Source organism: Mustelus asterias, chromosome 12 (genome assembly GCF_964213995.1).
Source record: "Mustelus asterias chromosome 12, sMusAst1.hap1.1, whole genome shotgun sequence".
Classification (NCBI taxonomy): Eukaryota; Metazoa; Chordata; class Chondrichthyes; order Carcharhiniformes; family Triakidae; genus Mustelus; species Mustelus asterias.
Genome location: NC_135812.1, coordinates 34,513,264 through 34,534,087, shown reverse-complemented (window position 1 = coordinate 34,534,087; position 20,824 = coordinate 34,513,264). Strand labels below are relative to the sequence as shown.

Genomic DNA, 20,824 nt, shown 5'->3' with positions numbered 1-20,824 from the left:
TTATTTGGTCTCATAGTTGATGCAGAGTTGAGCTTCTGACCATAACTCCGTGCCACCTTTAGAACCAACTATTACCATTTCGGTAACATTCTCTTACTCCACTCTTGAGGCTCATCTTTTGCTAACACCCTCATCCATATCTTTATTACCGATAGATTTGACCATCAAGTTGAAACTTTCCAAATCTCAGCCCATGTTCTGATTCAAACCAAGTCCCATTCTCCATCACCCCAGTGCTTCTTGACCTGTTAAGCAGCACCTCATTTAAAAAACATTCTTATCTGGTTGTAGGTTGTAGGTTTCTACAACTCGATAACTCCTGTTGTGAGATCAGCTTCCTCATTGCGGTGTAATTATTATAATTCTATAGAGTGGAAGGCACTGGAAATCAAAATAATGGATAAGAACCAGTGATGGAAATTGTATCATTGGAGTCGACGGAGGGGGCGGGGGGCGGGGGAGGTATTTTCCACTATTCATCATGCAGAAAACACATTTATAACACAGAGCAGAAAACAAATACAGGTTGTTGGTGAGAGAGAGAGAGGAATTAAATGTTGTCTGATTTCATGAAGAAATTAGATATAGCTCTTGGGGTTAAAGGGATCCAGGGATATGGGGGAAGAGGGGATCATGGTATTGAATCTGATAATCAGCCATGATCAAAATGAATGTTGGAGCAGGCTCGAGGGGGCGAATGGCCTATTCCTGCTTTTGGTTTCTATGTTTCTATGAATATAGTAAGAAGTCTCACAACACCAGGTTAAAGTCCAACAGGTATATTTGGTAGCGAAAGCCACTAGCTTTCGAAGCGCTGCTCCTTCATCAGGTGAGTGGGATTTCAGTTCACAAACAGAGCATATAAAGACACAAACTCAATTTACAAAATAATGGTTGGAATGTGAGTCTTTATGTAATCAAGTCTTAAAGGTACAGACAATGCGAGTGGATAGAGGGTTAAGCACAGGTTAAAGGGATGTGTATTGTCTCCAGCCAGGACAGTTAGTGAGATTTTGCAAGCCCAGGGAAGTCGTGGGGGTTACAGATAGTGTGACATGAACCCAAGATCCCGGTTGAGGCCGTCCTCATGTGTGTGGAACTTGGCTATCAGTCTCTGCTCAGTGACTGCGCTGTCGTGTGTCGTGAAGGCCGCCTTGGAGAACACTTACCCGAAGATCAGAGGCCGAATGCCCGTGACCGCTGAAGTGTTCCCCAACAGGAAGAGAACACTCTTGCCTGGTGATTGTCGAGCGGTGTTCATTCATCCGTTGTCGTAGCGTCTGCATGGTCTCCCCAATGTACCATGCCTCGGGACATCCTTTCCTGCAATGTATCAGATAGACAACGTTGGCCGAGTTGCAAGTGTATGTACCGTGTACCTGGTTTATGGCGTAAACAGCGACGCAGGCACAAAATCCCATGAGAGTTGGGAAAGACATCCATGTATGTACCATGTATCTGGTCTATGAATATAAGCAGGAGAATTATTTTAACATCGCAGAAACTTTGAGCACAATATGAGGCTCCTTCTGTCTGAGCTGGTTCTTAAAAAGAGCAGTCCCACTTTATGTCTATAAGTTTTTAAGTCGCTCATCCTCAAATACCAACCCAATGCCTTTCTAAATTTTTTTTTGGAATCCATTTCCTCCATTTTTTCAGGTGGACCATTCCAGATCCCAACAACTCTTGGAGTGAAAAACATTTTCCTTTGTCTCCCCTCTAGATCTTTTGAAATGTTGACCCTCTCACCGGAGAGAATAATTTTGTTTTGTCTCTCATTCCATCAAAACCTCTCATGGTCTTCAAAGACTCAGCTCTCTAATCTTTTTCCTTCAAAGAAGAGCACTCTGAATTTTACCAGCCTCTCTTCACACACGAGGGGGATAATTTTCCCGTTCCACCCATCATGTGAATCTTAGCGGGCCGGGAGATGGACCATGCTAAGGTCCATTGACCTCGGGTGGGATTTTCCGGTTTTGGGGCAAATGTGGCCGCAGAATCCCACCTGAGGCCTCTCCTGCTGATGTGGTAAACGTCCCCTGATTCCTTTTTAAGTCCTTTGACACCTTGCCTGAAGTGTGATGCTTTGAACTGTCCACGACACTCCTGCTGAGACCTAACCAACGATTTACCGATGCTCAGTAGCAGCAGTGTGTACTGTCTACAAGATGCACTGCAGAAATTCACCAAAGATCCTTAGACAGCATCTTCCAAACCCATGGCCACTTCCACCTAGAAGAACAAGGGCAGCAGATACATGGGAAGACCACCACCTGCAAGTTCCTCTCCAAGCCCCTCACCATCCTGACTTGGAAATATACTACCGTCCCTTCCCAGTTACTGGGTCAAAATCTTGAAATTCCCTCCCTAACAGCATTGTGGGTCAACCCACAGCACGTGGACTGCAGCGATTCGAGAAGGCAGCTCATCACCACCTTCGCAAGGGCAACTAGGGATGGGCAATAAATGTTGACTCTGGCAGCGACGCCCACATCCCACGAAAGAATAAAAACAATAGCAGCATGATCTCTGTACCTTTAATTATAAATACGAGTAACCCATATATCTTTTTTGTAAACCACCTGAAGAACTTGCCCTGCCACCTTTGAACATGCTCAGCAAAATTTCCCGATATTTTTCAAAGGGCCTGTTTCAGGTTTAGCTTTGGAATCCAGTTACAGTGGACATAGTTTTTAGGAAATGGATGAAATACAAATACATCCTTAGGAAGGTATTCAATCCTACTGTTTTCTGGCAGGTTTATGGGTTTTGGCTTCATTTCAAACTGTGCCTGCGTTGTAATTAAGGGTTTATGACATGACAGTGGACAGGTTTTAAGAAAGACCAGGCTGTTGCTTTTAAACCAGGGGCCACCTTAGGTTAGGAAGAACAATTGAGTTTCGTTTTCAGATGGATCCAGAAGTAGTTGGACAGGACTAGGGAGCTGCAAAAAGCAGACTTCCCAAAAGAACACAAGGAAGTTCAGAAACCAGGGAAGTTGGACAAAAAGAATACCTTAGGAAGACTGAAGCCAAAGGAACAGAGAGCAAGAAGTTGAACAAGGTCTGGATGGATGAAGTAAAAGTAAACAACAGAGAAAGTGCTCTGAGTTAAAGAGGCAGCTGGAGGAATCAGATTTAAAGTAAGAAGCCAGACATCTGAGATAAATCAAAATTAGATGACATCTTAATACAGCCTGTGAAACTATAGTATTCTGGTGGTATGGCTGGGTGCCTGAGAGATTGTGTGGAAGCTTGAATACATGTTGCAATTAAAGGCAGGAGAACACTGAAAGGAGAGATTGAAATCCTGGAAGTGGATCTTTGGTGAAGGCATCTGAGAGAGAGAATTGTTTGGGAGAAGATTCTAAAATGTGTTTTCTGAGAGTGGAGTTTGGAAACATTTGTGTGGAAGCCAGAGTTCCAGTCAGACCAGTTGGCTCACTAGGGGATTTGATGAAAAATCCACTTGAATTGAGTGACATCTGTCACTTGGTTTCAGAGTGCAGTGTGTCTGATCACAGTGATCTGTTGGCTTACATGGACCATGTACGTACTGAGAACATTATGGTGTATTTTGTAACTTGTGTTATCCTTAAAAATGCGTTTGTATCTAGATAAGGTGAAGGAGTATTGTATTACAGTCAGGCCACGATTCTCCTGAATTGGGACTAAGAGTACACACCAGTGGGAACACTGGAGTGTTTCCTGTTGGCACTACCAGTGATCTACACTCACTATTCAGAATATGTTAATGGGCCAGTTCTCCCCCATGTTTAACGTTTAATGTTTAACGCTGACTTCCCGATGCCTGGTGCCTGATTCGCTGCAGTCGGGATTCAGCTGTTTGCCCTCTACAAGATGGAGCAGTATTTCAGCGTTCCTCAACAGCGCACTCACGTCAGCCAGCAATACGACAGAGAGAAGATTGGCACCCAGATTCCTTGAGTCAGAGGTGGAGAGGATGCTGGAAGCTGTGGAGGAGAGGAAGACCACTCTCTTCCCAAGAGCTGGCAAGAGGCTGTCATCAGCCGAGGTTGCTGAAGCGTGGAAAGTGGTGGCTGAATTAGTAATCACCAGCAGCGTCACGAGGAGGATGGGCATTAAATGCTGCAGGAAGATGAATGACCTGCTCTGGTCTACAAGGGTGAGTGCCTATTTCCCTGTCCCTGGCATCATTCATGTCCCTAACCTTTGCCATCTCACCTTAAACCCTCTCCATCCCACCGCATTCTAACATTGTCACACAGACTCCTGAGTTGAAATACAAGTAGGAGTGTCTGGTATTCAAAGACTCTCACATATAGGGCCAGATATTAACTAGGAGTTAAGTAGGATACTGGTGTGGGGCTCCTTTACAGTGTTTGAAATAATTTCTAAAGTGGGCTGTATTTTGAGCAGCGAATGCTGTGACAATGATGAGAAATTATGACTGAGTGAGGTCTACCTATAACCTCATCAGCTAACCAAAAACGTATTGAACTATGTAAAGAAGACCTGTTTTTTTTTTTAAAAATCAGAAACATTTACCAACTATGACTGCAACAAGCCGCCTGGAATGTCTAGAATTGTAAGTTGACCTTTTCTGGAAAGTTACAATCTAGATTGCACTGCTGACACATTGCCCAAGGAATTTCACGCTTGAAAGTGCCAAGACTCACTTCAAAAATGTTGCGTGCGTTGACCCAAACAGGTGCTGGAGTGTGGCAACTAGGGGAATTTCACAATAACTTATTGCAGTGTGAATGTAAGCCTTACTTGTGACTAATAAATAAACTTTAACTTTTAAAAAGGGACTTTTGAATGGAAGGCATTAGAAATGTGAATCATAGAATCCGTACAGCACAGAAAGAGGCCATTCGGCCCATCGAGTCTGCACCAACCACAGGCCCTACCCCCATATCCCTTTATATTTACCCACTAATCCCTCTAACCTACGCATCTCAGGACACTAAGGGCAATTTTAGCATGGCCAATCAACCTAACCCGCACATCTTTGGATTGTGGGAGGAAACCAGAGCACCCGGAGGAAACCCACGCAGACACGAGGAGAGTGTGCAAACTCCACACAGACAGTGACCCAAGCCGGGAATCGAACCCAGGCCCCTGGAGCTGTGAAGCAGCAGTGCTAACCACTGTGCTACCGTGCCACCCTGGGCTTTCATCAATGGTAATTCTGTCAAGACAATGGTAACTGCTAACCAGCCTGTGATATTAGTTTACCTTTAAGAGATTTGTTTTAAAATCATGATCTCTGCAGCTCTCACACTCTGTGTTTCTCCGCTCACAGCCTTAGCTGATGTCATTATGTTGCCAGGCTGACTACAATGAGTCTTTTTATTGCTACTTAAGTGGTTTAAATGGGGTTGTTTGTGTTTACTCTGGGATTAAGTTTACGACACTGCATTGTTAGGAGGACGGTTATGTGTTTTTGGACAGGTTTTTTTTCCCCAATGAGTTTAAGGTTTCACTTTCAGTTCTGAGTGGCAGTTGGGTTCTAACAGGGATAACAAGCTGAACAGAAGTCTCTCTTTCTCTCCCTGTTTTATTTGGAAATTCTGCTGGTGATCTTAAAGCAAGGTTATGCCTACCTGAAGGAAAGAATCTACTGTTAGTAGTTGGCCTAAAGTCCCTGATGTTCTGAGAAACTAAATGGCCGTCGTGTCCGTTTTGGGCGCAGTCCCGATATGGCCATTTTCGGGCATTGGTAAAGGGAGAGTTGGTGCAGAGGCGGGTGTGGATCACGCTATTTGCCTTATGCCTGACTTTACCAAGTTTTTGCGCCCGAAAATGGGTGCAACGCGATGGTAAAATCAGGCCCTAAGTGGCAATTTAGTGTGGCCAATCAACCTAACCTGTACATGTTTGGACTGTGGGAGGAAACCGGAGCACCTGGAGCAAACCCACGCAGACACGGGAAGAACGTGCAGACTCCGCACAGTCACCCGAGGCTGGAATTGAACCAGGTCCCTGGTGCTGTGAGGCAGCAGTGCTAACCACTGTGCCACTGTGCTGCCCCCAATTCTTTTATCTTTGCTTTTAACATGAGATGACCACTTCAGTATACAATAATTTATCCACCTCTTTTATTTTAATTCAGGAAGTAGGGTTAATAAACTCATCGTTCTTTGATTTAAGTAAAAAAAAACCCTGACTGATTAATTGTTTATAAACTGAAAGCTTAAATAGTGGGTGCCCTAAAGTATTGACAAAGCTCATCCTTGCTAGATTCACAGAGGTAAATTAGGGAAGTCAATTTTTCCCTTTCCTCATACGCTGGTAACATATACTGGTATCAAGATAATTGAACCATCCAGTACATGAATGCTTGGCTACGTTACTCACAGTGCATGACCTACCTTCCGTTATCAATTTTTTTCGACTGAAGAAGGATCGACGCAGGTGCAGATTATGAAATTCAAGATTCTCTTGATAACTCTCATTCAAACGTGGCACCTCTTCATTCACAGTGGTGTGTCCAAATCTAAAGGCAGTAGCGGCAAAAGCATTTTTAGTGCTTGAGTCAATGGAACTGCCATATCCTCTGTAGTTGGGTAGAAACTTCCTCATTGCTCTTGGGCCAATTATTTTGGGAAAGGTAGTCATTGTAAGTTGTCACCTATCCAAGGTGGGTGAGAAAAGGAGTAAATTAATCTTTAAAAGAAACAAAATGGGTGGGATTTTCCAGCCACGCGCGTCCCGAGACCGGAAATTCCCGTCCAAAATCAACAGTCCTTTAAATAATCCGTCAGACATCACAATGATTAATGTCAGAGCATTGCATTCTCACCCTGGGAATTAAGTGTAATATACAAGGGAAAGAATATCTTTTGGTGTGAGGGAATTAGCGCGTACACAGTAGCAGCTATTTACCCACAACTTCTAAGATTCAAATTCAAAATCAGGGCAACAGGGATGGAAATTTGAAACAAGACTGACGAGGGCAGTTATTCCCATTTTATCACGGGGCCCAAACTATTATCTATAAGCAGGCAAATTTAAAGAAAATAGTGGCTATTATCACTTTAAACCAGCCCATATCCAGAACAGTCACTCTTCCCATTCCGAACACTTCTCCTCAAAAGCACAAAGCAATCAGAGGTTTGAAAGTTGTGAGAACAGTCCACAGCTGTTTGTGTGTCTCTAGGAGAGGCGATGGCCAAGTGGCATTATCACTAGACCATTAATCCAGTATCTCACTCATGTTCTGGGGACCTGGGTTCGAATCCCACCACGGAAGATGGTGGAATTTGAACTCAATAAAAAAAAATCTGGAATTAAGAATCTATTGATGACCATGCAACCATTGTTGATTGTTGGAAAAACCCATCTGGTTCATTAATGTCCTTTAGGGAAGAAAATCTGCCATCCTTACCTGGCCTATATGTGACTCCAGAGCCACAGTGGTGTGGTTGATTCTCAACTGCCCTGAGGGCAACTAGGGACAGGCAATAAATGCTGGCCAGCCAGCGATGCCCATGTCCCATGAATTAATAAAAAAAGTGTAAAAGAATAATGTAAAGCTGGCAGGTGAACTCACTTACCCCCAGTAGGGGTAGTGCTGTGTCAGCAGGGTAGAAGTAACAAGTTGAGATTTTATTGGAGAAGAAAGTGGATGTAGTGTAGTGGATGTATTGGGATATTGGATGTAACTTCATACTGATACACTACTATAAATCATGGCAGTGGTGCAAGAGAAGATCGCAGTCCACAAAATGTGCCCACTGAGTGTCCAAAGTAATCCGTAATCATAATGCACCGGTAGTGACTATAGCAAAATCATTGTAATGACCATGAGCCTTTATTAAACACTGGCAAGACATTCTGTGCTGAATTCTTCCCTTGGTGCTGGATTTACTGATAGATACCAATACAAATCTGCTACAACTTGCACCACGGGTCCCAATCTACAATGCAGTTTGGCACAGTATAATAGAAAGCCTTGTGTTTATACCAAGTATTGAGGGAGAAAGAATGAGAAGTGGGGAGGGGAAAAAAGGTCAAACAAGTGGTGGAAAATGTATATTGGCACCAGTGCCTTGTTTTAACCTCAACCACCTCTGTAAGGTGACAGGCCCACACTGTGCAGAAGTAGACCTTGGGGTGGTGGAGACAGCACTGAGAATAGAAAGTGGGGCTGCCCTTTAAATAGTTCCAGCATTTTAAAGGCTGAATCAGAAATGAATGTTTCTTCCTTCTAAAGGTAGCAAACCATCTCTTTGCATGTCTCTCAGGGAACATAAGAGAATAATACTTCTGCTTTTGTGTTGCTGGCAAGTAGATGCATTTGCTCCCATACAAGTCCGCACATGTAGCCAAATTCAAACCATTCATCTTCAAAACAACAACTGCCTGAAATATTAACAATTACTGAATGTGTTGGGTAAGGTGGGATATGCACACTGCAAACATCATGTGTTAACTGTGCATAGGTGTACAATCACACAAGTGTGCATGCGCACTAGCCATGTGCGTGTACAAGTAAATGAGTCGGCACACATGACAACTGAGGAATGAAAGTATTATTGCAGGTTTGTGAGTCACATTTTTGTCCACCTGTTGAAACGCTCCGATGATTCTCCTCGTCTCCTGGTAGATTGTTTCTCCAATCCAGTGTGGGTTCAGTTTTTTCACCTCTCTCGCTATGCGATTGTGTTCCTGTACAAATAGTACACGGAAGACACTCATCCTGATGTGCTCATTGGCACGATTGTCAACTGTGTGGGTGAAAGGAGTGGCAAGTTCCAGAAATCTGAAACTATAATGGAGAATGCTGAAAATGCTCAGGAGGTTAATCAGCATCTGAGATGACAAAATAATCATTAAGGTTTGGTTGTAGATTCCCTTGTCAGGACCAGAAACTGGGAAGTGAATGATTTTATAGGACTGAAGAAAGAGATGAAAGTGATGAAAACCACAAGTCATAGGATCATAGGAATTAGGAGCAGGAGTAGGCAATTCAAACCTTTGCGTCTGCTCTACCACTCAATCAGATCATAGCTGATCTCTCCCTGGTCTCAAATCCACCTGCATACCTATTCCCCATATCCCTTTAACACATTTTTAAAAATCAAAAATCTGTCTATCTCTTTCTTGAAACCCATTAATGATTCAGGCTCCACCGTGCTGTGGGGCAGTGAGTTAAAGTCAATAGTGACAGATGTTAACTCTTGTTACAAAGTGTTGACCAGTTGAATGATCCGTTAACAAGATTGTTTCAAAATAGAAAGAGATCAGCGATGTTAATTACAGATGGATCATTTCACTAAGGCAGCAAAGTGTATTATATACATTTGCATGGGGAAAATATGCTGACAGAAATAAAATCTTCCGAATGGAGAGGAATAAAGTTGAAGACACATTGAAGACACTGGTCGAAGAGAGATCGAGCCCGGAAGTGACAAAAGGATTTTGGTGATCGAAGGTAGGTGGCAGGTGCGAGCCATGCTGCTGAGGTTAAAGTAAGTGGTCTTAGGTTTGGAGAGGATGTAAAAGGAAAAACTGGGGTCGTGGGGAGGGGGGTAGGGATGGGGTGGATCGTGGGGTGGTGGGGTGAGGTGGGCATGGGTGGGGGTGGGTGGGCGTGAATTGGGGTGGGTTGGGTGGGGTGGGGTGTGTTGTGGGAAATTTACCACCGGAGTCAGACTGGAGGTTCATTAACACAGTTTTATTTCGGACACAAAGCTTCGGGGAGAAAGCGCTGGTACTCTGCAGTACTTGGCAGCTACCTTCTCAATTACGCAATAGCAGTTGATCATTTTTATACCTTTTAGACAATATGTAGTCCAGACATTAGCTGTTTAACACACCGTTATAAGTTGAGTAGACAGATCAGTAGTTAACACATCATTACAAGCAGACAGGTACAGACATGGGCAGTTAACATAGCATTGTTCATAGAATGGATACATTTCCTCTATCAATGACTGGTTTCGATCTATACATTCAGTGGCTGATTTTGTTGCATTTATGTATTTATGTCCCCATCTGTAGCTGACCTTATTATCAGACCCTTTGTTCTGGGGCTGCCCTTATCTTAAAGTGCCTCAAGCTCTAACCAGCTTCCTGCAGCATTTCGGTTCCTGCATGTTTTAACTTTTCAATAACTGTCTGTGCTAAAAGCCAGTGCCCGTTAATGTCCCTTCCCAGGTGATGCGCGTTATCAAACACGAGGCTAGATGCTCGGGAAATAAAAGGCTTTTATTTACTGTAATGAAGCAGCCAATAATTATATACACGATCCCAGACTGAAGGGGTCCCAGCCAGAGCAGGGACTTTTATACATCTCCCAGGAGGCAGAGCCCGACTGGGATGTACCACAACACTACAGTACAAAGGTGTAACAACCCCACCCTAACCCCAACAGCAACAAGTAGCACAACCCAACAGTAACATATGTACATCCTTGTAGTAATGGCCAGACCCTGGCTCAGTACTATCCAGTGGGAACCAACGATGGTTCACCACATTCACCCCTCCTTTGAGAACAAAGGCCGGCGGGGTACAAAAACAGAATAAAGTGTCATCAGTCTATAAGTTCAGACGGTCAGGGGGACCACACCGTCGTTGTGACCTCCTCAATACCGGCGGTGACACCAGAGTAGGCACTTGCGGTGGCGTTCTCCCCAAGGCGGCGTCCAGCTGTTCTTCCACGGACTCACTGGCCGGTTGACCCTGAGGTGACGGTAGTCCATGGGGTCCTGACACGCCCTGCAGTGGCGACCATCTTCTGGGCTCAGGCAAGCTGTACACGGGAGTAAAAGGGTTAAGCAATGGTCCCGATGCTGCCCACGCCGTGTCCGGGGGAGAAACAAGAGTTAAGTGGTTTGTAACAGGGAGTATGGGAGTGACAGGGGTTGCTACGTCCCCTGCTGGCACCAGGTCTCGGATCGAGACCGTGTCCTCTCGCCCATCAGGGTATGCCACATAGGCATACTGAGGGTTGGCGTGGAGGAGATGGACCTGTTCGACCAACGGGTCGGACTTGCGGGCCCTTACATGTCGCCGCAGGAGGACAGGTCCTGAGTACGTCAACCAAGACGGTAATGAGGTCCCCGAGGAAGACTTCCGAGGGAATGAAAACATCCTCTCATGGGGAGTAGCATTGGTTGCCGTACACAGGAGGGAGCGAATAGAATGGAGCGCATCAGGGAGCACCTCTTGCCAACGGGAGACTGGAAGACTTTTTGACTTCAACGCCAGTAAGACAGCCTTCCAGACTGTAGCATTCTCACGTTCCACCTGTCCGTTACCCCTAGGGTTGAAGCTCGTGGTCCTACTAGAGGCAATCCCGTATGAGAGCAGGAATTGCCTCAAGTCATCGCTCATGAACGACGAGCCCCTGTCGCTATGGATGTAGCCGGGGTACCCGAACAGGGTAAAGAGATCACGGAATGCCTTGATAACCGTGGCAGCGGATGTATCAGAGCAGGGAACAACAAAAGGGAACCGAGAGTACTCGTCAATGATATTGAGGAAGTACACATTTCGATCTGTTGAGGGAAGGGGGCCCTTAAAATCGACACTCAGTCTCTCGAAGGGACGAGTGGCCTTGACTAAATGTGCCCGGTCAGGTCGGTAAAAGTGCGGTTTGCATTCCGCGCAAACCCGACAGCTTCTTGTTACGGACCTGACGTCCTCCACCGAGTAGGGCAGGTTGCGGGCTTTTATAAAGTGGTAGAGCCGAGTGACCCCAGGATGGCATAAGTCATTATGGAGAGCCTGCAAACGGTCCTCCTGTATACTGGCGCATGTTCCATGCGAGAGGGCATCCGAGGGCTCATTGAGTTTCCCTGGACGGTACATGATGTCGTAGTTATAGGTGGAGAGTTCAATTCTCCACCGCAAGATCTTGTCATTCTTGATCTTGCCCCTATGCGTGTTGTTAAACATGAACGCCACGGACCGCTGGTCCGTGATCAGGGTGAACCGTTTTCCCGCCAAGTAATGGCGCCAGTGCCTGACAGCCTCCACAATGGCCTGGGCCTCCTTTTCCACCGCTGAATGGCGGATTTCGGGGCCTTGGCGGGTGCGGGAAAAAAATGCGACGGGCCTGCCCGCCTGGTTAAGTGTGGCGGCCAAGGCAAAATCAGATGCATCGCTCTCCACCTGAAAGGGGATGGACTCGTCAACAGCGTGCATCGTAGCTTTCACGATGTCGGTTTTTAATTTATCGAAGGCCAATCGGGCCTCTGGCGTTAGGGGAAAAGTCGTGGACTTAATGAGCGGACGGGCTTTGTCCGCATAATTGGGAACCCACTGCGCATAATAAGAGAAGAAGCCTAAGCATCTTCTCAGTGCTTTTGCACTAGCAGGCAAGGGAAGTTCAGAAAGGGGGCGCATATGGTCTGGATCAGGGCCAATGACCCCGTTTTCCACCACGTATCCTAGGATGGCTAAACGGCGCGTACGAAACACACACTTCTCCCTGTTGTAGGTCAAGTTCAGGCGAGATGCAGTGCGTAGGAAATTCAGGAGATTCGTGTCGTGGTCCTGCTGGTCATGGCCGCAGATGGTGACATTATCCAGGTACGGGAAGGTAGCCCGCAGCCCGTTCTGGTCCACCATTTGGTCCATAGCACGCTGGAAGACCGAGACCCCTTTGGTGACACCAAAGGGAACCCTGAGAAAGTGATACAAGCGACCATCCGCCTCAAAAGCCGTGTATTGTCGGCCCTCTGGGCGAATGGGGAGTTGGTGGGAGGCAGACTTGAGGTCTATGGTGGAGAACACCCGGTACTGCGCAATCTGATTGACCATATCAGATATGCGCGGGAGAGGATACGCATCCAGCTGCGTATATCGATTAATGGTCTGACTATAGTCAATGACCATCTGGGGTTTGTTCCCGCTCTTGACCACCACGACCTGCGCTCTCCACGGACTAGTGCTAGGTTGTATGATCCTTTCTTTGAGGAGCCGCTGAACCTCAGATCTAATGAAGATCCGATCCTCAGCGCTGTAACACCTACTTTTAGTCGAGATGGGCTTGCAGCCTGGCACAAGATTCTGGAACAGGGAGGGTGTGGTGATCTTCAGCGTCGAGAGGCTACAGGCAGGGCGCGTTGGGTAATTTGGAGACTGCTGCTGTTTTCCCACTGCCAGTGAAGGGAGTGGCCCACCGTACTGTAGGGTTACACTCCTCAAGTGGACCATGAAGTTTAGTCCGAGAAGTATTGGCGCACAAAGGTACGGCAACACTAGGAGCTTCAAACGCTCATAAACTGTGCCTTGCACCTTCAAAGTTACCACGCAACTCCCTAGCACGGTGACAGACCGGGACCTCGATGCCATAGAGATTGTCTGTTTGGCAGGTTGAATCTGGAGTCCACACCGCTTCACAGTGTCTGGGTGGATAAAGCTCTCAGTGCTCCCGCTGTCAAACAGACAATAAATCACGTGGTCATTTACCTGGATGTTCATCATACATTTGTCAAGTCTATGAGGCTTGGCCTGGTCCAGGATGATCGACGCCACCGTTGGTTCATGAGCGCCACTGCAGGCAGCTGAAATCAACGAGGAGGACCACTGCTGGTCGTTCGCAGTCGGTGCCGACCAACATGGCCGCTCCCATAAGTCGCACGTGGGTGAGGGCGCCAAACTCAGCGACCCCTGGTGGTCACACACCTCCGACTCCGTCGACCGTAATGGCGTCGTCCTGGCCTCGCACGTGGATGAACCCCTCGATGATTTCGACGACGAAGACCCGAGCTCTGAAGAATCGCAGGCCGCACTGCCGTTCCTAGGTTTAGATCGGCACACTTTCGAATAGTGCCCTTTCTTACCACAGGCGGAGCACAACACAGCCTTAGCGGGACATCGTTGCCGAGTATGCTTCGCTCCCCCACAGAAGTAGCACCGCGGGCCGCCCGGAGCTGCTGCCGTCGTCTGGCCCGAGTGTGAGCACGCCATTACGCAGCATTTTGAACCCGAGGGACGAGGGGGGATTGGCGACTGCTCCTGCCATGTTGTCTCCACGTGGTCCTCCGGATACAATACTAAGCTTTTGGAGGCCATCTCGAGCATCTCCGCTAGCTCGATTGCCTGGGTAAGATTATGGTTACCTTTCTCCAATAGTTTAAGTCGAATGTACGACGATCCGACTACCGCCACAAACGCATCTCGGGCGAGGTCGTTCATGCTCTGCTCAGCCGATCCAGCTTTGCAGTTACAGCCCCTGGCTAGCTGTAGGAGCTCGTTCGCATATTCCTCCATCGTTTCGCCAGACTGCCGTCGTCGAGTGGCTAGGAGGTAACGAGCGTGTATTTCATTGGGCGGTTTGATATAACGCTTCTTCAGAAGCTCGAGGGCCTTAGTATAATCGGTGGCCGCACGGATCGCGAGGTAGACAGTGTCGCTTACCCTCGGATGGAGTCATCATCTGTGGTGACCGCTGCGGAGGCTGCCAGGTCGTCTTCGAAGCACTTCAGCCAGTGGTCGAAGGTGTTAGAGGCGCCCACCGCACGTGGATCTAGTGTAAGGCGTTCCGGCTTCAGTATCTGCTCCATACTCTCTTTTTTTTTCTTCGACGAGAGTTTAACAACAGTAAATAAAATTGATGTGCGTTATCAAACACGAGGCTAGATGCTCGGGAAATAAAAGGCTTTTATTTACTGTAATGAAGCAGCCAATAATTATATACACTATCCCAGACTGAAGGGGTCCCAGCCAGAGCAGGGACTTTTATACCTCTCCCAGGAGGTGGAGCCCGACTGGGATGTACCACAACACTACAGTACAAAGGTGTAACAACCCCACCCTAACCCCAACAGCAACAAGTAGCACAACCCAACAGTAACATATGTACATCCTTGTAGTACTGGCCAGACCCTGGCTCAGTACTATCCAGTGGGAACCAACGATGGTTCACCACACCAGGTAACCATTTTGTGTGCCAGGCAACCATTTTATGTCCATCACTTTAATTCCCCCACAACAGGTGGGTTTTGGGGTGGGTGAGGTGGGGGGGGGTTGAGAGTGTAGGGGTGGGCTGGGTGTTGGAGGGGTATTGGATGGGGTATTGGAGGGGGTGTTGGGCCTGGGGGGGATGTGGGCCTGGGGGGGGGGGTGTGGGGTGGGATGGGTGTTGGCAGGGGTGTTGTAGGGGGTGTTGGAGATGGGAGGGATGTGAGCCTGGTGGAGCGTGGGATGGGTGGGGTGGGGGTGGGTATGAGCATGCGGGGGTGGGTATGAGCATGCGGGGGTGTTGGGGTGGGGGTGAATGGGGGTGGGCGGGGGTGTTTGGGAGGAGTGTGTGATGGAGGGGATGTTAGGGGGGTGTTGGGAGGGCTATTTCTGCAGCTGGAACGTATCTTTTCTCTGGCTTGCTGCATATCTCCAGTATTTTCTGCTTTTCTCCAATTCAAAATTCATTCTCTGAATTGAGTTCAGGGCAAGCTGCTTTAAAGCACAGACCTACACTGAAATATATTTCAAACCTCTCTGGAGCCTATTTAATCTGCTCCAAAGTTCAGTAACGCGGAGCAAAATTAGTTCTCATCTGCAGCTTAGTCTGATGTTTTATACAACCAATAACAAACTACATACTGTATTACACATTGAACAACAGAATCCTATGTACATCAGGTACGTCATCTGAACACACTGCCTCATTTTCTCTTTTTACCAGCTGGAAAACATGGAAATTCAGGATCATCAGCAGCTGTCTTATATCTAGTTTGACCACAAGCGTTTGCAGAGTTGTTCCGAAATGGTAAATGTGGCAATCCATTATCTGTGAAATGTTTATTCACCAGTAACAGACCCAAATCTGGGTCCCTTATTTTGTTCACCATGGCCTGGGTGCTGCCATACAGCATATTGGCATCGATGAAGGATCTTATACTGTTTAACTGTTCACTGGTGTCAAGTTGGCCAAAGATGGTGGCTGCCTCTTGCATGACGCCCACAGGAGCAGAATGAAAGAGAGGAAAACCTAGGACCATCTGGTGGAATCTGTAATGAATTAGACAGATGAGGTTAGGGATCATTCTTTTGATATTTATTGAAATGAATCGGGTTAACTCTAATTTTTAAATACAGGGCGGGATTCTCGCAGGCCTCGCCATCGCTGCCAGTGAGAACGGAGAATTTGACGCTCAGCGGAGCCGGAAAATCTCAGTCAGGTCAGAGGTCAGAGAATCTGGCCCACAACTATTCTAATGATTTTCTACACAGCAATATGATAACATTTTCATATCTCTCCCCTAATCACAAACTTTCTGGATCTAAGAACTTGAAACTCAAAATTCTCGAGATTTTCCTGGTAATTAATGTTTCTCATTTCTGATATCATAGCAGTGAGTATATTCAGTATATTCCATATGGTTTTAATATTCTCTCTATTCATTCATGGGGGCTTTGGACCTTTACTGCCCATTCCTAATTCACCTTGAGTGGTTTCTAGCCATCTCAGATGGGTCTGCAGTCACATATAGGCCAGACCAGGTAAGGAGGGCAAATCTCCTTCACTAAACATTGGTTTCATGGTTGCCACATGGGTGGCACGGTAGCACAGTGATTAGCACTGCTGCCTCACAGCGCCAAGGTTCGATTCCCGGCTTGGATCACCGTCTGTGTGGAGTCTGCACGTTCTCCCCGTGTCTGCGTGGGTTTCCTCCAGGTGCTCTGGATGTGGAGATGCCGGCGTTGGACTGGGGTGAACACAGTAAGAAGTCTCACAACACCAGGTTAAAGTCCAACAGGTTTATTTGGTAGCAAATATCATAAGCTTTCGGAGCGCTGCTCCTTCGTCAGATGGAGTGGAAATATGCTCTCAAACAGTGCACAGACACAGAAATCAAGTTACAGAATGCTAATTAGAATGCGAATCCCTACAGCCAGCCAGGTCTTAAAGGTACAGACAATGTGGGTGGAGGGAGCATTCAACACAGGTTAAAGAGATGTGTATTGTCTCCAGACAGAACAGCTAGTGAGATTCTGCAAGTCCAGGGGGCAAGCTGTGGGGGTTACTGATAATGTGACATAAATCCAACATCCCGGTTTAGGCCGTCCTCATGTGTGCGGAACTTGGCTATCAGTTTCTGCTCAGTGACTCTGCGCTGTCGTGTGTCGTGAAGGCCGCCTTGGAGAACGCTTACCTGAAGATCCAAGGCTGAATGCCCGTGACTGCAGAAGTGCTCCCCCACAGGAAGAGAACAGTCTTGCCTGGTGATTTTCGAGCGGTGTTCATTCATCCGTTGTCGTAGCATCTGCATGGTTTCCCCAATGTACCATGCCTCGGGACATCCTTTCCTGCAGCGTATCAGGTAGACAACGTTGGCCGCGTTGCAAGAGTAGGTACCGTGTACCTGGTAGATGGTGTTCTCACGTGAGATGATGGTATCCGTGTCGATGATCCGGCATGTCTTGCAGAGGTTGCTGTGGCAGGGTTGTGTGGTGTCGTGGTCACTGTTCCCCTGAAGGCTGGGTAGTTTGCTGCGGACAATGGTCTGTTTGAGGTTGCGTGGTTGTTTGAAGGCAAGAAGTGGGGGTGTGGGGATGGCCTTGGCGAGATGTTCATCTTCATCAATGACATGTTGAAGGCTCCGGAGAAGATGCCGAAGCTTCTCCGCTCCGGGGAAGTACTGAACGATGTAGGGTACTCTGTCCACCGTGTTCCGTGTTTGTCTTCTGAGGAGGTCGGTGCGGTTTTTCGCTGTGGCGCGTCGGAACTGTTGATCGATGAGTCGAGCGCCATATCCTGTTCTTATGAGGGCATCTTTCAGCGTCTGGAGGTGTCTGTTGCGATCCTCCTCATCCGAGCAGATCCTGTGTATTCGGAGGGCTTGTGCGTAGGGGATGGCTTCTTTAACGTGTTTCGGGTGGAAGCTGGAGAAGTGGAGCATTATGAGGTTATCCGTGGGCTTGCGGTACAGTGAGGTGCTGAGGTGACGGTCCTTAATGGAGATGCGTGTGTCCAAGAATGCAACCGATTCCGGAGAGTAGTCCATGGTGAGTCTGATGGTGGGATGGAACTTGTTGATGTCATATAGTTGTTTCAGTGATTGCTCACCATGACTCCAAAGGAAGAAAATATCATCGATGTATCTAGTGTATAGCATCGGTTGAAGGTTCTGTGCGGTGAAGGAGTCTTGTTCGAACCTGTGCATGAAGATGTTGGCATATTGAGGTGCGAATTTGGTCCCCATGGCTGTTCCGTGTGTCTGGATGAAGAACTGGTTGTTGAAGGTGAAGACATTGTGGTCCAGGATGAAGCGGATGAGTTGTAAAATTGCATCTGGAAACTGGCAGTTGACGGCATTGAGTACTGAGGCCGTTGCAGCAATGCCATCATCGTGGGGGATGCTGGTGTAGAGTGCCAAGACGTCCATTGTGACGAGGAGTGCTCCTGGTTCAACTGCTCCATGTGCGCTGAGTTTCTGTAGGAAGTCCGTAGTGTCGCGACAAAAGCTGCGGGTTCTTTGTATAATGGGTTTCAAGATGCCCTCGACATAGCCGGAGAGGTTCTCGCACAGGGTTCCATTTCCTGAAATGATGGGACGCCCGAGTGTGTTTGTCTTGTGTATTTTTGGGAGGCAGTAGAGATCTCCAACGTGTGGAGTACATGGGATGAGAGCACGAAGAGTGTTTTGAAGGTCCGGATCAAAGGTTTTGATCATAGTGTTGTGTTGACAGGTGTGTTCTTTGGTCGGATCTGTGGGTAACTGTCTGTAGTGTTCCTCGTTGTTCAGTTGTCGGTACACTTCTTTGCAGTAATCTGTTCTGTTCAGTATGACGATGGCCCCTCCTTTGTCTGCTGGTTTGATGACCATGTTGCGGTTGGTCTTGAGAGCGTGGATGGCGTTGCGTTGTGCTTGGGTGATTTTCGGTGCTGTCTTGTGAGTGCGGCTGATGAATTTGGTGTTGACGCACCTCCTGATGGCTTGGGCATACATGTCAAGTCGAGGGCAGCGGCCTTCCGGAGGAGTCCAATTTGACTCTTTCCTCTTCGGTTGCACTGCGGATCTCTCTGTCTGCTGTTCCGGTTCATTAGCTGTCTCATTGTATTCGCTGTTGGCCTCTTGGAGTTTGTGGAAGAACTCCCGCAGCCTCATTCGCCTGATGAATTCCTCTGTGTCCGCTGCGAGACTGATGGGGTCTATTTTGGTAGTGGGGCAAAAGTTGAGCCCTCGGCTGAGAACTTCGATTTCACCTGGTTGAAGTGTGTAGTCCGATAAGTTGACAATGGACTTCCCTGCAGTGGTACTGTTTTCTACTGTGGTACCGGGGGAGGCTTGGTTGCTACTGGTGGTGATGCCGAGTTTCTCAGGTTTCCTGTTCTTGGTGTGCATGTAGATGGTGTAGTTCCTTTGTCTTGTCTGCTTGGCAGAGTTTCGCAGCTGGTCTGCGTCCTAAGCGCAAGTTGAGAATATGGATTCGATCTTGGTTTCCAGGCTGCGGCGTTTGCTGTACAGTTGGTGTATGAGGTGGTTGGGGAGGGTGAGAGAGGTGCGACAGCAAAGTCTCTCAGCATAGTCTGTGTTAAAGGTTGACCTGAGTGGGTTCGTGATCCGTAGTCTTTTTGGTACCTTGTCTGCTTTCTTGCATGTTTGTAGAAACTTGATGTCTGTGTCGATATGCGCGTTGTGAGACTTCTTACTGTGTTCCTCCCATAGACCAGAGATGTGCTGGTTAGATGCATGGGCCATGCTAAATTCTCCATTAGTATACCCGAACAGGTGTCAGAGTGTGGCGACTAGGGGATTTTCACAGCAACTTCATTTCAGTGTTATTGTAAGCCTTTGTGATACCAGTAAATAAACCATTAGATTTTTAGTTCCAGACCTTCATTGAATTCAAATTTCACCATCTAATATGGTAGGATTCAAACCCAGGTCCTCAGCGTGTTACTCTGGGTCTTTGGATTACTAGTCCAGCAACAATACCACTACACTATCAATTCCCTAACTATCTCCTTTCTTTCCTCCACAGTCATAGCTCCTTGAAAGTGGAGTCACAGGTGGACAGAGTGGTGAAGAAGGCATTCAACATGCTTGGTTTCATCGGTCAGAACATTGAATACAGAAGTTGGAATGTCTTGCTGAAGTTGTACAAGACATTGGTAAGGTGACACTTGGAATACTGTATGCAATTCTGGTCACCCTATGATAGAAACTAGAAAGAGTGCAGAAAAGATTTACGAGGATGCTACTGGGACTTGATGGATTGATTTATAAGGAGAGGCTGAATAGACTGGGACTTTTTTCTCTGGAGCGTAGGAGGCTGAGGGGTGATCTTATAGAGGTCTTTAAAATAATGAGGGGCATAGACAAGGTAGATAGTCAATATCTTTTCCCAAAGGTAGGGAAGTCTAAAACTAGAGGGCATAGGTTTAAGGTGAGAGGGGAGAGATACAAAAGTGTCCAGAGGGGCAATATTTTCACACGGAGGACGGTGAGTGTTTGGAACAAGCTGCCAGAGGTTGTAGTAGATGCGGGTACAATTTTGTCTTTTAAAAAGCATTTAGATTGTTACATGGGTAAGATGGGTATAGAGGGACATGGGCCAAATGTGGGCAATTGGGATTAGCTTACGGGTTTAAAATAAAGGGCAGCGTGGACAAGTTGGGCCGAAGGGCCTGTTTCCATGCTGTAAACCTCTATGACTCTATGGCACAGTCTGCAAGACAAATTTATTCGCATAATTTTCAATAACTGCTTTTTCAACAACATGCTCTCCAATGCTAAAGTTTGAAGTGAGGCTGCGTACTGATGATTGCCATGTTCAGCTTCATCTGCTATTCTTGAGATAATGAAGCACTTCATGTCCCCATGCTGAGCATCAGGATATCACTGATGCAGAATGTTGTGGTACACAGGTATCTG

The 20,824-nt window shown here is 47.1% G+C and overlaps 1 pseudogene; it reads right to left on the bottom strand.

Annotated features, from left to right (window-relative positions):
- The window catches only part of LOC144501885 (eosinophil peroxidase-like), a 133,646-nt pseudogene that overhangs the window by 63,151 nt on the left and 49,671 nt on the right, over positions 1–20,824 (bottom strand).